Genomic DNA, 17,822 nt, shown 5'->3' with positions numbered 1-17,822 from the left:
TTCTCCTCCTCTTCCTCCTCCTCCTCTTCCTTCTTCTTTTTGTAAGAGTGACTAGGATCCAGCTGTAACAAGATTAAAACTAAAGGAATCTGATAGTTGAAACAAAAATGGGATGTATTGGTTGTATATCTCTTTCATGGAGTTTTGTTATTTCATATTTTATAAAAATTCATTGTGGCAGCCAAATTCTTTTCTGTTGCAAAGTTTCTTAAAATACATTATAGAAGAGAATATTAAGAAATGGATGGTTTAATACAGGCTGTCTGCTTTTCTAGCATGTTATTTAATGTATACACAACAGCAAAGTTTGTCAGGCTTTAGTGTGTGTCAGAATCACCTGTTAGGCTTGGTAGAACAGACTGTTGGGTCATGCACCTATAGATTCTGACTCAACCAGCAGATGGAACCAGGTGCTGGGTATAAGTTAGAGGTAGAGGCCATGTTCCACCAAAAAATGCTGGCTGCTCCTTAGCTATTTGATGCAGTTTGTCAAATTTTATTTTTTTTTATAATATAAATTGCATAAGTTGGGCGTATAAAGCTCTCAAATCTAAGTGTGGATAAATTATACATATACACTATGTGACCACCACTGAGATCAATATACAGAAAATTTCCATCATTTTCCACCACAAGTAAACCTATGCTGACTTCAGTTGCCAGGAATTGGGTTTGACTGATGTGAACTTTGTATAGATGAAACTTTATAGTATGTGCCTTAGTGTTTGGTTTCGTTTATTCAACATATGTGAAAGCCCTCATGTTATTGAGCATATCAGTAGCTCTGTAGTGATCCATTATAGGAATATATCATAGTGTATCTATCCCTTCTGCTATTGCTTGCATTTTTGGGCTATTTCTAATTATTTTGCTGGAAGCAGAAAATAATCGGTTTTTATGAAAAAATAATTTCCATATTCCTTTATGATTTTTCAAGAAAAGATAGACATCTAGATTTTTATTTAGAAATCTTCAATGTTGGCAAATATTTGACATTTTGAACATCGAGTGTGGTCATGTTCAACATGGATATGGCCCATGAGCCGCAAGTTCTCAGCCCCTGTACCATCTTGTCCTTGCAGATGTTTTCCTCAAGGCTGGAACTGCTCTTAGGCCCTTACGTAGAAGCACTCTGTAGACCTGTGGCAGTGATGGTTGCCTTTCACAAACATTGTCAGAATCTCCTTTGTTTAAGCTTGCTTGTATTATAGAAGAATGTGGGTGTGAAATAAACTTCCTTCTCCCCATGAGGCTTGAGGAGCCCAGGTTCCCAGGCCTGTAGGAATAAATTAAATGGTATTGATGCTTCTTAGCGTGCAGTTTGCAAACTGCATCTGTGTCATTGCTGTGTTATTCATTTGCTTGTTTATCTTGCCAAAACATTGGTGTTTGTGAAACAGCTTTAGAGGGCTGTGGTGGATTAGGATAGCATGAAAGGAAGTTGTGGCTTGTTCTCAAACAGGGAGAAAAGCCTTTTTTCTTCATTGTAAAATTCATAATTTATTTACTGCCTGATGGATTGTGTTGCATGTCCGTTGCATAGCAACAAAATAAAGTTTGTCTGTTTAGGAAAGTCTGAAGATTTCTTATAACATAAAGGCAGAGGATGATTTCTGAGCTTACATTTGCTTCAGTGTACACTCTGTCATATGCCAATTACAGAACGACATCAGGGTGAAAGTTTATTTTAGGTAGTATAAATGTTAGCCCAAATGATAGGAGGCTGTTATTATATGTTTATGCGATGGGAAATCTTATCTGTTTTAAAAGATGCAATTTCCTGTCCTTACCCAAATCTAACTTGAGCAATAGGTATCTACTTTCCTCCCTAATATGGTTGTCCATAGTTCATTGGGGGCAATAAAAAAAGATACTTTTAATAATCCAGTTACCTGTGAGCTTCTCCACAGATATTTTCCTGAACTTGGATAAAAAGCACAGCCATAACAGAAAACTTTCCAGGGTATTCTAAAAACCAAGAGTTACGTGACCCTGAATCATGCCAAAACAAGGGCTGGAATTCAAGTGAGCAATATGTTTGATTTTGTTTCTTTGATTCAGCCTCCATGAGGAAAAGAGCCTGGCTTAGGTTCCTACCTGTCTTTCCTGGTTAGATCATTTATATTTAAAGCTGATTTGTGTTCCATGATGGTCAAACTCCTAAGTCTGTTTTTAACAGTAGAATCTTCTTACTGATAAAATCATTTCTGGTAAAATGCTCTACAATACAAGTCAGAGCTTCCTTAAAGACCTCACTATGTGAAGGTCAAGGTTATTCTGATTGAAAGCCCTGGGCTAGGACCTTCAAGATCTGAGTGACTAGCCCTGTGAATCATTTTTTTAACCCTAGAACCCTCAGACTCTTGGATGTGGAATGAAGACAGTAGCATATACCTACCTCACTGAGCCATTATGAACATTGTGTGGTAAAATATGTGAGACTACATCGTGAGTGTAAGTCAACCTTCCAAGGAAAATCTTATTAACAAGGATTACTATCAGGAGACATTAACTGGTTCCAATATGTATTTTATTTTATAGTATTTACCTAGAAAAAATTAATTCTTGTAAAAATAATTAAAGATTTCAAGCAATTCAACAGAGTAAAGATAAAAACGCATGGATATTCCCACAGGGTTTATTTTAAGAGAATATTATCTTAGACATTGCAAATAGATAAAATAAAGAATGTTTGGGTAAACAGAATTGGCTTTACTGAAATAATGCTGCATAATAAATGTGGCATTTAAGTAAAATACTGAATTATTTTTATATGAATATAATAAGAAAAATGAAATTAAAGTGATTATGTTTTTTCTAAAAGAGATGTTACAACTGAAAAGTTTATGCTCAGTGGATTTTGAAATTTATAAAAACTTAAGAGTTTGGGACACTTTTTGATTTATGGCCTACCACATGTAAATTTTAGATGGTATAATTTGACTCATTGCTATAAAATATGAAGTAACTGACCTCTTATACTTTCCATTCCCCAACCTCTTCTCATTTTGTTCACATATTATTATTTTATATTGTCAAAGTAAAAAAAGTACCAATAATTTCTAAAACGGTATAGTGTTAGTTTTCATTTAAATAGTGTTGTGTTATCATTATAGCTTCTTGATTCTCAAGTTCTTACCTTTGATTCAATTTGTGCTTCTCTGAATTTCATGGACCAAAATAGTCTTATTCTTTGCATTTTGCATGTTTAAAAAACTGAGTGACACTTATATTTGAATAACACCATGGGTAAGTATAATATTTTGGGGGTAACTCTTTTTGGAAACCTTTAGATTACCTTCTGGCATTGAATTTGATGTGAGAAATTAAGACCAGCCTATAGTTCCCCCCTTGATGTTGGCTTAATCTTTTCTTCACCTACAAAACTGACGTCTAAAATAGCATTTCCCTATCTCTAAATTTTAACAACTTTATCTAAGATAATGCCAAATGTCATATGACTCACAATTTTAAAACATGACCATGCCTAGCCTATTGTATTTTATTTTAAATTTAAATATACAATATTTTCTTATTTAATTAGAAAGGGAAGGAGGGATGGAGGAAGAGAGAGAGAAAGGAAGAGAATTTCCCATCTCTTAGTTCACTCAGAACATCTGGGAGTGGGCCAGGCTAAAACTAGGATCCTGGAATTCAATCCGGATCTCCCATGTGAACTGAAGGTACCCAAGTTTTTAAGTCATCACCTGCTGCCTTCCTGGATATCCATTGGCAAGAAGCTAGAACTGGGAGTGGAGCTGGGACTTGAACTCTGATGTGGGATATGAACATCCCCAAGTGGTTTCTTAACCTCTTCTCTAAATGCCCACCCTGCACTTCATGTATCTAAGTTACCCTTACCAATAGTGTTTCACCAGCATTAAGTGGTTATCATAAACTATTAGGGAGTTGTCCTATAGTAACAAATTAGAGACTTTTATTATGTAGACCAGAGCTACCCATGAATGTTTGCTAATGATGAAAATGTATATCTGAGCCGGCGCCGCGGCTCACTAGGCTAATCCTCCGCCTAGCGGCGCCGGCACACGGGGTTCTAGTCCCGGTTGGGGCGCCGGATTCTGTCCCGGTTGCCCCTCTTCCAGGCCAGCTCTCTGCTGTGGCCCGGGAGTGCAGTGGAGGATGGCCCAGGTGCTTGGGCCCTGCACCCCATGGGAGACCAGGAAAAGCACCTGGCTCCTGGTTCCTGCCATCGGATCAGCGCGGTGTGCCGGCCGCAGCGCGCCGGCCGCGGCGGCCATTGGAGGGTGAACCAATGGCAAAGGAAGACCTTTCTCTCTGTCTCTCTCTCTCACTGTCCACTCTGCCTGTCAAAAAATAAAAAAATAAAAAAAAAAAAAAAAAAAAGAAAATGTATATCTGTGCTGTGCAATGCAGCAGCCATTAGTTGCTTACTGGGCATTTGACATGCTTCATTTTGTTTAATTTTAAATAATTTAAATTTTAGAAACATGCAGTTCATGTGTACATATTGAATAGAACAGGTGTAGATATTGAGAACTACCTTGGACACCAAAGAAATCTCATATAACAGACTCAAAAGACTAGTGTAAAGTGATCAACCCTGCTCTGTGGCTACTCTGGGCATCACAAAATCTTCTTGATGCAACTGACAGATGTAAAAAAATAAAATGTTGTAGTATGAGAATACTTGAGAGTTCATGGGAAAAAATGTTCATTTTGGTGCAAACAGTTTTGCAATTCATGCATAGTTTTTTCATAATATAAATTTTATGAACTTTTTGAAGATTGCTTGTATACGTTGATTTTAAAAATGTTTGGTACCAAAATAAGTTTATCTAATAATTCTATTATCCACAAACTTTTTGATATTCTCTCATACTCTTATCTGTATGGTAAGCATATACATTATAATAATCATTATAATATAATTTATAAGTTGTGCTGTATAAGAGGAACATAAATTGCAATGGTAAATGTAATAATGTCTTAAATTAGTTAAAAAGAAACTGTGATTTTTTTTTGTTTTTCTTGTTAATCTTTTAAAATGATGGTTTGCTGGGAATCTCTGAAGACTTTTCTGTGAAGTGTGAGTTTATGGTCCATCCCAGGCATTGAGTGAACACATCATTTTGAGAAAATAATCTTGAATGTGAGATTTAATCTTAAGTGGGATAGTGATACTGTTAATGAACAGGATGTGATAATAAAAATTGTGCCTTTTCAAATTGCAAGGAATAATATATGTTAAGCCATTGTATAAATAATAGTAATGAAAATATATGGTATGCAGGGTTATGACTTCTTTCTTGAAATCTGAAAGTAATTAACAGAGCTTGTTAGACATAGTGTAATATATCCAGTAGAGTGGACAAAACTATATGCTAGGTAGCAAACTGACACCAATAAGGGTTTACTCTAAGGAAATTTTTAGTTATAATTTTCCTTCATTTGTTGATATGATGTTATCTTATTTTAGTATTAATGAGTAAACATCTCAAATTTTTTGAATATTTCTGAATAATAGTACACAATAGCTTTCCACTAAAGAAAAGCATAGTTTGATTCAAATTTTGGTTTCTATATTAGTTAATATTATCACTATACTATCTGGTGTAAAAGAGCAATACCTATCAATGTTTTTGAGAATTTCTGAATCATTACATTTTATAATAATATGTATCTTGGTGTGAGTGTTCTTGTTCTAAATAGTATTTCTTAATGAACTAAAACAGTAGTAAGGGAGAAGCCTTTTAGAAAGTTTTTCAGTCTTTGAGTGAATAAAGTTAAAATTCATTGTTTCCAACCACATATATATCTATGAAAAAACAACACGTGGCAAAGGAACATTTGAAAATTCAGGCACTGGGTAATTGTTAGTCTATCACAAAATAAAACATATATTTTTAATTTATACAATTATTAAATATTCATGATTATGAACAGGGTAGTGTACACAAAAGCCAGAATCATAATTTTGCAAAGACAATCACTGTATCAGCTGGAGGTTTTGTCTATGCAACTGCATAAACAGTTTTCCTATTTTCCACTAGATTGACCAGATGCTTTGTTGTCATGTAAACACAATCTAAATGAAATCCACAGATTTCCCCAAAAACCTTATTTTAGCTAAATATTTCTTGGCTGATCTTATTTTGGGTCTGTTAACAATTTATCCAGAAAGCTTTGATTGGCCTTTAAGTCTTTTGCCATCTCTTATCCATCCTTTATTGGGCAGTCAAATGATGGAGAAAATGATGCAAGTGCAAGCAAATAAACATAGAAAGAAAGGTCTTTGGAAGCCAGGCACTCTGCACAGTTAGTTGTTGGGGCTTTCTCAGGAACAGAGTGGTCAAAAGGGCAAGGGAGGTTATTATCCAAACTATCTCCCCATTCGAAATGTCCCTGTCCCAGAGGATTAGAATGAGACTCTCATGCCCTTAAACATCCTCTCTGTTATCTCTCCTACTTCCTACATTCTTTGAGGCTCCAGATGAGTAAAATAACAACATGTATTTAACATATTAATTTAAAATGACATGTGGTGGTGAATTAATTGTTATTATTTGGTCTCTAATATTGTTAGTGAATATTCAATTTCCTATTGCTTATTCAGTCTTCCTGATGTTGAAAGTTCACATGGTCCTCTAATAGATGGTGTGAGATGATGCAATTGCAGTGACAATGACATCGTGTGAGAATCTAGCTGTTTATATCAATTTCAATGTATTTTATGTACTCACGATCCTGATCCTTCTGACTTTTTGATTCTTTTTCAGGAATAAAGCATAAATCTGCGATTCTCAGTCGTTTACCCTACCCAATATGATTAAACACAATTTCCCAGTCTAGATTCATTTGTATTTTAGCTTCAATCAAACTAAAGACTGGGAAACTAAAAAATATTAGTGTCTATCAGAAAATGCTAATATTTGAGTCCTGTCTACATTATTGAAACAGTTAAGTAAAATGAATAATTATGTTTGGCATCAGCTGTTATTTAACCATATACCAATTAAAAACAATATATCATTTATTTTATTTATGTTTGTTCATGGAAGAATGCAATTTTTTTACTTTTTATTTTTAACTTTTATTTAATGAATATAAATTTCCAAAGTACAGCTTATGGATTACAATGGCTTCCCCCCCACAACGTCCCTCCCACCCACAACCCTCCCCTTTCCCACTCCCTCTCCCCTTCCATTCACATCAAGATTCATTTTCAATTCTCTTTATATACAGAAGATCAGTTTAGCATACATTAAGTAAAGATTTCAACAGTTTGCTCCCACACAGAAACATAAAGTGAAAAATACTGTTTGAGTACTAGTTATAGCATTAAATCTCAATGTACAGCACACTAAGGACAGAGATCCTACATGAGGAGTAAGTGCACAGTGACTCCTGTTGTTGACTTAACAAATTGACACTCTTGTTTATGGCCTCAGTAATCACCCTCGGCTCTTGTCATGAGCTGCCAAGGCTATGGAAGCCCCCTGAGTTCACTGACTCTGATCATATTTAGACAAGGCCATGGTCAAAGTGGAAGTTCTCTCCTCCCTTCAGAGAAAGGTACCTCCTTCTTTGATGACCTGTTCTTTCCATTGGGATCTCACTTGCAGAGATCTTTCATTTAGTTTTTTCCATTGGGATCTCACTTGCGGAGATCTTTCATTTAGTTTTTTTTTTTTGTTTTTTTTTTTGTTTTGTTTTGTTTTTTTCCCCCAGAGTGTCTTGGCTTTCCATGCCTGAAATACTCTCATGGGCTTAAAAAAATTTTTTTGTTTCATATGAGGGTGAGAAGAAAGGATAAGAGATGTAACATTTTGGACATGACCTGTAATTTTCTGTAGGTTGCCTAGATGTCAACAGATAACTCTGAGCATCAAGGTTATGCTGTGATGAGTACTGGAATTTCAACTTCAGTCCTTTGGACTCCTGACAGAGAGCCTTTTCTGCTAGGACACATTGGTTTTGGCCCTGCTCTTTGGACCTTACAACATTGGTTTTATGGAAGACAGAACTCAGTGATTACTAATGTACTTATTAATTCTTTACTATCTTAACAGTGCAGTGTCCAAAATGATAGAAAGAGTGGCCCACAACTGTGTTCTATGTATAAGGCATTGATTGAGTTCTGACCGCACTGAATATATTCAGGGAAAGAAAGCATATGGTTAAGATACCTGGACTTCAAGTCATATGTGTAGAATGTAGCATATCTTGTGGTTAACATGTGTTGATCTTTACCTTCTTACATGCTGAAAAGTAGATATATGGTAAACTTAATGTTATCCTAAGAACAGTACATTAATATTATAAAATTATGAAGAAATAGTGTCATAAGTTGTTTTATCATGTCCGTGAAGGGAGATGATCTGGTTGTCTTCTGAGTGCTGTTTTCCCAGAACTTTGCATGAAAACAATGTAGTTGTTCAATAAATATTTCCTAAATGAATTGATGAAATCTTGTCAGAGATAGAAGTCCTTTTAAAGACTAACTTTGGCATTCTATTCTTAGAATCAAATATAGCAAATACTGTAAAGTATGCTAGTAAGAAAATGTAAAAGCACAATATTTAATAGCAAATTCTAATTGGAATACTTTTTGACATTGTGATCTGATGTGATTTGGAAAAAAGTGAATTTCACTGGGAAAGATCAACAACTAATTTTGCTGTCTGCTCTTTCCAGGTCAGAATGCTCAGTATGGGGCAAAGAATAGACAGAGAGGAAATGTTTTCCTACCTACACTAACACCAGCTGGCCTCTCAAAGGTCTCTGGGCATGTGTGACAATCCATCATTCCTGTCTACTGTCTAGTTTTCCTGCAGAAGGTCATTACCTTTGACTCTCTCCAATAGCTCTCCTTCAGGTCTTGTTCTGATGAAGCCTGCAGCCAGGGGGAATACAGTTGAGCACTTGCCTTTGGCTCCTCTTCTGGACTTGGCAAGACTGTTCTCCAGGAGGGAGAGACAGAAATTCAGCCATGAGTATCTTTTCCAATTATGTTCCTTGCCAGGCTGGAATCTGCTCCTTGTGTAAACACCTGAGATCCTGCTCTTCATCTCTACAGTTTGGTGGTTTAGACACTTATTTCCACTGCCAGATATGGGTTAGCTGGCTCAGTGTAGAAAACATACAGAGCAGTGATTATATAAGACATCTCAATCTACAATTGTGATCCAAAATTCACAATATTCACATCAAGATTTTTCCAAGTGTGGCATTCATTCTAACACTCCTTGTAAATGTTCCTCATGTTCTATAATTACCCAATTAACTCATAATGTAAACACAAGACAAGGGAAAGATGAAATGTTTTGAGTAAAACACACTAATGAGCAAGATACAATGGATAATATTAAACATTACACTTGCTTGTTTTATTGATGCTTATTATTTATTTATTTTTTGACAGGCAGAGTGGACAGTAAGAGAGAGAGACAGAGAGAAAGGTCTTCCTTTTCCGTTGGTTCACCCCCCAAATGGCTGCTGTGACGGGCGCACCACGCTGATCCGAAGCCAGGAGCCAGGTGCTTTTCCTGGTCTCCCATGCGGGTGCAGGGCCCAAGTACTTGGGCCATCCTCTACTGCACTCCTGGGCCACAGCAGAGAGCTGGACTGCAAGAGGAGCAACTGGGACAGAATCTGGGGCCCTGACCGGGACTAGAACCCGGTGTGCCGGCACCGCAAGGCAGAGGATTAGCCTATTGAGCCATGGCGCTGGCCTGTTGATGCTTATAACCAATGGGGTTGATTAATTGATTGATTGGCTATTACTGTTTGTTACTATATCATCTCTTACTTCCATTCACAACTCACCTTCTACTAAAGTTTTATTTGAGTAATGCCTCGGAAGATGAAAAGATTCCAGGAATTATAAAGCACTGATTTAGGGAAGTCTGGATTGCAGAAAGACCAGCTCCATCCCAGGCCCTGAGACAGGCATAATTTTCATATTTTACATCTCAACATTGAAGATCTATTTGAAGTTGTCTTATTTTAAGGGCTTTCTAACATCTCTTTCTAACACCTGTCTAGATAATTAACAAAGCAGTAGAAAGAGATCAAAGTTATGGTTATTTTCTTGATTCTTTACACAAAAATGCCCCAGGTACCTGTCTGGTGTTTGATATAAAAAAGAAATCTGAAACAGTCATATTCCTTGATATATATCACCAATATTTTGAGCTGCTAGCACATTTGCCTGTTACGTCAAGGCATCTGAAAGTTTAAAGCTTGGCAAAGCAATGTTTTTCTTTTTCTTCTTCTAGAATCCCAGGGTAAACATTAAGCAGACAGCATTTCTGCTTTGAGCATTAGAGGGAAAAAAAGACTGAATTTGAAAAGCCTACTAGTACACTTTGGGGATTTCGGAAAGTGTCATTTGGCTAGGAGCTGAGTGGAGAAGCTGCCATTCTGTAGAGGGGATAGGATGGAAGCCGCATGGCCTCATTCATAACTTCACAGCTACTGCAAATATCAGCTGATGAATATTTATGTTATCCCTGGCTTAGACCCGAAAGACAAACAGGGGGAAAAAAAACAAAAGTTAGGAAAAGGTCGTCTGAACTCTGTGGGATTTTTTACCAACACTTTCCATGCGCGAGCAGTAGCCCTGAATGAAGTCATTCTGTGCAGGGGCCCAGCACAGGAAGACAGGGTCTGTTCATTAGTGCCCCGCACTTTGTTTGAACCTTGTACATTCATGGGGTCCTGAAAAGGAAACCCTTTCCTTAAATCAAACATACAGGATATAGCGCTACCTTACTTTTTTTTTGGGGGGGGGGGAAATTATTGCAAATTGCTCCTCATTTTAAAGTAACTTCGATGGTTCAAAGAAAGAGCAAGTCAGTTAAGGGGAGCTTAATACATTTTTTAAAAGGATAATTCCAGTCCAAGTTAACACTGTGTTGAGTTCAGTTTCAGAAAATATTTTGAAATTTATGAGAATACTTCAAAATGTTTGAGAAAAATGGAATTGGAAGATAAAGCACATTTTCCATGAATATATGGAAGATCCCATGTATACAAATAATGTCATTATATATAACTCTACTGAATATCATAGTAAAAGAAAAATTTTAGAAAAAATTTTTTCTTTTTTTATTTTTTATTTAGTAAATATAAATTTTCAAAGTACAGTTAATGGATTACAATGGCTCCCCCCCCATAATTTCCCTCCCACTCCCACCCCTCCCATCTCCTGCTCCCTCTCCCATTCCATTCACATCAAGATTCATTTTCAATTCTCTTTATATACAGAAGATCAATTCAGTATGTATTAAGTAAAGATTTCAACAGTTTGCACCCACACAGAAACACAAAGTGTAAAATACTGTTTGAGTACTAGTTATAGCATTACTTCACATTGGACAACACACTAAGGACAGATCCCACATGAGAAGTAAGTACACAGTGACTCCTGTTGTTGACTTAACAATTTGACACTCTTGTTTATGGTCTCAGTAATCTCCCTAGGCTCTGGTCATGAGTTGCCAAGGCTATGGAAGCCTTTTGAGTTCGCCGACTCGATCTTATTCTGACAGGGTCATAGTCAAGTGGAAGTTCTCTCCTCCCTTCAGAGAAAGGTACCTACTTTTTTGATGGCCCCATTCTTTCCACTGGGATCTCACTCGCAGAGATCTTCCATTTAGGTCTTCTTTTTTTTTTTTTTTTTTCCAGGGTGTCTTGGCTTTCCATGCCTGAAATACTCTCATGGGCTCTTCAGCCAGATCCAAATGACTTAAGGGCTGATTCTGAGGCCAGAGTGCTATTTAGGACATCTGCCATTCTATGAGTCTACTGTGTATCCCGCTTCCCATGATGGATCGTTCTCTCCCTTTTTGATTCTATCAGCTAGTATTAGCAGACACTAGACTTGTTATGTGATCCCTTTGACTCTTAGACCTATCAGTGTGATCAATTGTGAACTGAAATTGATCACCTGGACTAGTGAGATGGCATTGGTACATGCCACCTTGATGGGATTGTATTGGGATCCCCTGGCAGTTGTTTTCTAAAATGTTCTAGAGATTTTAGTCTTATTTCAGAAAAAAAAAAATACCTCTTGAGCTGCATTGTAGAAGAATTGATCATTTGAGATTTACATACTACCTCCCACTGTGTTCTCATCCACAAATGTCACCATTGTCCTCTGCTGCCATGTTTGCCATCTTTACCAACTTCAGATTGATCTGATGTTATGGAAACAAGAAAGGGAAACTCATCAAGGTGAGAGAACTTTTCTATCTGCCAAATATTATTATTGTCAGTTTTGGTTTGAGAAAAGAGGTTCAAAAATTTTACTATTATGAAATTATGACTGTCTTGTGGATTTCTGTGATGTAAACAAACTGATTTCTTAGCACTTGTGGAGAAGTAGGTGTCCTCACTGGGAATCCTCAGAATATTTTCCTTGAGATGAGGATTGGGTACTTGGGATTAAGGAGGAAATACTGACGGAAAGGAAGGAGAAGTACAGTGAGAAAACCAGATACAGAATGGTTGAGGTAGCCAAGGGAAGTTCCAACTTTGACAGAATTATGCAAGGAGGTCTAGATTATAGTTGTATGTGAGAATTTGTCCACACATGAGGCAAGGAAGTTATACTTTTATAGTTCTATAAGGTAAGATATTGGCTAAGCGTTATCCATTGATTGGTGTTGGATGGTGCAATGGCTGACTATCATGACATACATCCATGACATAGGGAATTCAAGAGCCTCTAAATGAAGCCCAGCCATGTATCCTACAGCAGGCATTATCCTATAAGCACTACTGGGAAACAAATTGGTATTTGTGGAACTGAGGAGAGAAATCACAGAAGAGGTATGTATTTCATTCTCCACATAAAATTCTTAGTCATAGGGTCTTAAGGACTGTGATGTGTAGGTCCAGGACTAGTTAAGACTTCAAAGAAAAATTGGGAGGGAGATATTAGCACTTAAGTGACATGTGAAATTTGTAAAGTAGATTTGAACAAAATGCCTGTAGATTGTACATGAGCAGTCAGTGAATCTCTTTCAACATGCTCCTTCCCATGATTCTGGAATGTCTAATTCTGAAGGCATGTTGCACAAATATAATGAAGACTGAGGGTGAACATTCCCTAAGACCACCCAAGATTTGTAGAATCCTGTATTTATTTTGCTTCAATTTTTAAGAGTTAACTACCCAAATAATAACTACCCAAAGTGAACAGTGAATAATCTGAAAAATTCCACCTTTTTCATCTTCCTTTCTTGGCTTATAAACATAAAGGGGGGCTTTTTCTCAGGTTTCTCAAAAAAGCAAAAGAGTGAGTGAGAAATTGGCCCATTGACTAGATTGGGCAGGTCTACTTGGTGAATGTTGAGAGTAGATTTAACTTGGAGTGTCAGCAGTGACATACACTCTGTTTTCATTGTTGATTCTTTGGTTGTTTTACTCAGCTTTTCAAGACCCTCATGGAGAAGGCTCACCTAAGAGGACTTTTATAGGAGTGTGTTTTGTTTAAAATGATACATTATTCATATGAAGGGATATCTTGCATGGCCCCTGATGCATTTCTACTCAGGGGAAATGAGGACCTGAAGGAAAGAGTTCTAGCCAGATAGCTATAAAAGGATCTGGCAGAATATTATAGGGGCAGGTACAGAACATAAATTTTCTTACTACTATTGATTGCTCTTTTAGAAAACAATTGAGATGCCAGCCTTTTGGTAATTCTTAAACTCTTTAAATGTCATCCAAGTTACTATTTGGTCATGACTTTAAGTGCTGGGAGACCTCCTTTAAAATGCAATTCAGGCCAATTGCTCAAGTCAGGGCCACAATTAAACATCATGGTTATCTTTGGATATAATTAGGGGACATCTAAAATAAAAAAATAAATAGATAAATAATGACAATAGGGATAATGTCAAGGGAAAAATAAGGAAATGCTATTTCTGAATTGTTTACTGTGAGCAAAGATTGATGGTTGAAGATAGAAAAATTCACTAAAACTAAGCACTGTAAAACTATGACTGAAGCATTGAAGCTATAGAAAAGTGGATTTATGGCATGCTAAAGGAATAATATTTATACAAACTCTATATTAAAAAGTGGCATGGATCAAAAATATGGCTTGGTTTGTGACATTTTAGCCCTCATTTTATTATAGGTTTTGAGGTTTGAGGGAGAGCTTACCTAAGCATTTAAACTACTGGTTAAGTAATTTTATGTACATCTTTAGACTTTTATATGACTGATGAGAGCAATTACTCAAGTGTATAACACTAATGAGGATTCTGAGTCCTGGAATATTGTGGGCATTTGATAAAGATTTGTTGAATGAGTGAATGAATGAATGAATTTTCTATGAATTATGAACTTCCCTGAAAGGTAATAACAAGACCAAATGCTAAAACTATTTTTGTTGCATGAAATCCATAAAGATTAAGCAATCACCATCTATTTCTAAAATAACTTCAATCAGAAATCGGTCCAGTTAGATTTTACCTCCAAATTCGGAACTAGGCCGCATAATGGAGACTAGAATACTTTGCCTTTTACTGAACTGACAATATGTGGTTTCAATTATAAGATTATACAAAGCTAAAGACTCATAAGCCTTTAGATCTTTGTTCATGTTTGCTTCTCTTACTGTCCCTATTTCTTAATCGATTTGGCTAATGATTGGTTAATAGGGATCAAACAGGTTCACGCTTAGGGCTTCATCATTCTTGGTTCCTTACAAACCATGCACATCTTGTTTAGGTGATCCTGTCTCCCTTCTTGTGCTCCTGAAGCTTTCCATCACAACTGTATTCCTGTTGTGCCATAATTTCTTACAGGTGTATCTCCCTATCATGATGAGCTGTTGGAGGAAAGATCCTTTGTCTTTCTGATCAACACAGTAGGCTGAGATTTTTTTTTTTTAGAGTGCCATAACTGGTAGACAAAGACATACAAGAAACAATTGTTAAATAAATAAACTTCAGTGTCCAAGAATAATATTAGCTAGAGAATGATCTAAAGAAAGGCAATGAGAAAATTACTGATGTGGTAAATATTAATGTGGCAAGACAGCCATCAATGTTGTGAAGGTTTTTACAGCTTCTCCCTTCTTTTGCTTTGGTTGGCCCTTGCTTCTGGCATCATAAATCACATACAATAAATATTCTTCCTGTAGGTGGCAATATTTGAACTCCTCTTTTTGGGGGAGAGGTGGATGTCATAAGAACAAATGTATGGCACTTTGAAGACAGATAAGAATTTAATTTGGAGTGTGAGAAGAAGAGGCAGCATTCAGAACTGCACATTTATTTACTGGCATCATGGAGTCTCTCAAAAATGATGTCTAGAGCATTTGACATGGATGAAAATTCAGATTAGAAGAGTACTCAAAGATTGCTTGTAGAACAATCCCAAGCCACCCTTCATAATAAATTGTGGCCATTAAAATATGCATCAAGTAACTGTTATCCTTGTACTCGATACTTGCCAATTAAAAATCTATTATTTTATGTGCAGTATATTTGAAGCAGAAGCTATCATTCATGTTAGTTAGCAAACACTTTATTTTCAAAATAAGTAGATTGATATAAACATATAATGTGGCCGGCGCCGCGGCTCACTAGGCTAATCCTCCGCCTAGCGGCGCCGGCACACCAGGTTCTAGTCCTGGTTGGAGTGCCGGGTTCTGTCCCGGTTGCCCCTCTTCCAGGCCAGCCCTCTGCTGTGGCCAGGGAGTGCAGTGGAGGATGGCCCAGGTGCTTGGGCCCTGCACCCCATGGGAGACCAGGAAAAGCACCTGGCTCCTGGCTCCTGCCATCGGATCAGCGCGGTGCACTGGCCGCAGCGCGCCGGCCGCGGCGGCCATTGGAGGGTGAACCAACGGCAAAGGAAGACCTTTCTCTCTGTCTCTCTCTCTCTCTCACTGTCCACTCTGCCTGTCAAAAAAAAAAAAAAAAAAAAAAAACAAAAAAAAAACAAAAAAAAACATAATGTGTGAGAGTAGAGAATATTTTATACTGTTTTTTGAAAAAAATGGTGTCATATATTGTAAGTTAAAATAAACTTTTATTATTATACTTTAATGCAGTAAAATTCCCTCTTTTTTTACTTCTAGGAGTTTTGACAAATGCATAGTCATGTGATCACCATCTCAGTCAAGATATAAAAGTTTCCTCACTCCCCCAAATTCTCCAGTAACTTCGTAGTTAAGTTTTCCTTTCTCCCAAGCAATTTCTGATCTATTTTCTGCCCCTATAAATTTTTACTTTTCTAGAATGCCATTCAGCGGAATACTACAGTTTGTAGCTCTTTGAGACTGATTTCTTTCATTTAACATAATGCCTTTGAGATTTGTCTGTGTAGTTAGGTAAAGCCACACTTCCTTCATTTTTTTCCATTCAGCAGTATTCCAAATGCCATAGTTTATCCATTTACTTACTGAGGGGAAATTTTTTGTGATTACAAATAAAGGTGCTATAAATAGTCATGTTCAGTTAGTTTGTTTTTTGAAAATGTAAAATTTCCTTTCATTTGTTTTAAATAACTAGAAATAGGATTGCTTGTCATATAGTAAGTATTTAGCTATGTAAAGAAATTGTCAAACTCTTCCAAAGTGCTTATGCCACTTTCTTTCCACTAGAAATATAAAAGATTGTCAATTAGTTTGCTTCTTTTGGTATCATATTTCAAAATATTAAATATTCTTACAGATTTACAGTGTTACATCACTGTGGTTTTAATTTCCATTTTCATTTTGAGTGCTAATATTGAGTACTCTATTCTTTTGATCACTTTTTGATTTTCTTTATATTACTATATTTTATGTTATATATAGTATATATATATATGTCATATATTTATTTGAAAATCAGAGTTACAGAGGGAAAGAGAGAGAGAGAGAGAGAGAGAGAGAGAGAGCTTGCATCTGCTTGTTCACTCCCCAGATACCTGAAAGGCCAGGGTTGGGCCAGGCTGAAATCAGGAGCCAGGAGCTTCGTCTGGGTGTCTCACGTGGGTGGCAAGGGCCCAAACACTTGGGCTTTGTTCCACTGCTTTTCCCAGGCCTTTTGCAAGGAGCTGGATCAGAAATGGAGCAGCTAGGACATGAACTAGTGCCTATTTGAGATGCCAGCATCACAGGCAGCTTTACTTACTATGCCACAATGCCAGCCTCAAGTTCAATATATATTTTTGATACAAATTATTTTTCATATATATGAGTTGAAAATATTTCTTCCAGTTGTAGCTTGTCTTTTCATTGTGTTAACAGTGTCTGTAAAGGAGCAGATAATTCTCAAGTTTTTTTTTTTTTAAATTGTATGTATCATGTTTTTCTGTAATGATTGTGCTTTTTGTTGTCAAATCCAAGATTTCTTTTCCTAACTCCAGGCCACAAAGATTTTCTCCTCTGGGCTCTTTTATATTTTCATTGTTTTTAAATTAGATTTGTAATATTTGTTTAATTTTTTTACAAGGTATGGATTGAGGTTACATATATTTTACATAATTTTTCCAAAAAAGATCTTCTATTCATTCTTGAATACTATAGCAGGCAAATTTCTTTTTAAATCTTGAAAATGTGAAAGTTGGGTTATACATTTGGTGCAGAAGTTAAGATGCTGTTTGGAAAGCCTGCAGCCCTTATCAGAGTTCCTGGTTCTAATCCAGCTTCCTAGATGTGCGCCTGGGAAGAAGTACATGATGCCTCAAGTACTTGAGACCTTGAGATCCACGTGAAAGATCTGGATTGAATTCCTGGCTCGTGGCTTAGGTTTGGTCCATCTCCGGCTGTTGTGGACATTTGGGGGAGTGAACTAGTGATTCGATGGTCTCTGTTTCTCTCTCTGTTTTTCAAA

The sequence above is a fragment of the Oryctolagus cuniculus genome, chromosome 11, assembly GCF_051225735.1.
Source record: "Oryctolagus cuniculus isolate XC-2025 breed Fujian yellow rabbit chromosome 11, ASM5122573v1, whole genome shotgun sequence".
In the NCBI taxonomy this organism is placed as follows: Eukaryota; Metazoa; Chordata; class Mammalia; order Lagomorpha; family Leporidae; genus Oryctolagus; species Oryctolagus cuniculus.
The sequence above is the reverse complement of the archived record's forward strand: the minus strand, read 5'-3'. Positions refer to the sequence as shown.